General features: G+C 42.7%; 1 pseudogene; it reads right to left on the bottom strand.

Annotated features, from left to right (window-relative positions):
• Positions 1-326: 326 nt before the first annotated feature.
• LOC101581088 lies at positions 327-689 on the bottom strand (annotated as a pseudogene).
• Positions 690-696: the final 7 nt, after the last annotated feature.

Genomic DNA, 696 nt, shown 5'->3' with positions numbered 1-696 from the left:
GTTGTCCCTATGATACAGGAGTCTTCATTTTTCCTTTTGGCATGGCTATACACAGTCTGAATGGTTAGCTTACATCCAAGGCTGCTTTACATATGTTCTTCAGAATGATGTTACTGTTTACACTGACAAAGAAATTACACTAATGAGAACAAAATAAAGAATCATGTGCAGTACCACAAATAGGAGTTCTCAGCCAGCAGTTCTTCTACTTCTTACCAAAATAACAGCAAAAGCAAAGCCACTAGAAAACCCTGAGAAAGGCCTCATTTGTATCTAGTCATCCCAGCTCCTTTGGTGTAAGAGGAGTCAACCAAAGGCCAACACACCTGTGGTCCTTCCTACTTCCTTTTCTTTGGGGCATATAATTTTTCTTCAAGTGGTACTGGAATAATGCCTTCACACTCCTTTACTTCCTGGGTTAGAGGGTGTTTCACAATATTTGGTCTAATCACATCAATGTCCCGAGACAAGTGCTCCATTTCGCTCTGCACTGTTGTAGTTGGTGCATAAAAATCCACCAAGAAATATCCGCCTCTCCAGTGCTGCTGACTGTGGGCAGACATCTTATAAGGAAGTGCTCGCTCACCCAAGTTTTCCAAGTTTCGTACTATGGCTCCTTTATCCATCAAGGATTCTACTGTACGTTTCAAAGCAGCAGCAGTCTCTCGCCGCTGCATGGCTTTCAGAATCAAAGCC

This window comes from Octodon degus, unplaced genomic scaffold (genome assembly GCF_000260255.1).
Source record: "Octodon degus isolate 3935 unplaced genomic scaffold, OctDeg1.0 scaffold00014, whole genome shotgun sequence".
Taxonomy (NCBI): Eukaryota; Metazoa; Chordata; class Mammalia; order Rodentia; family Octodontidae; genus Octodon; species Octodon degus.
The sequence above is the reverse complement of the archived record's forward strand: the minus strand, read 5'-3'. Positions and strand labels throughout refer to the sequence as shown.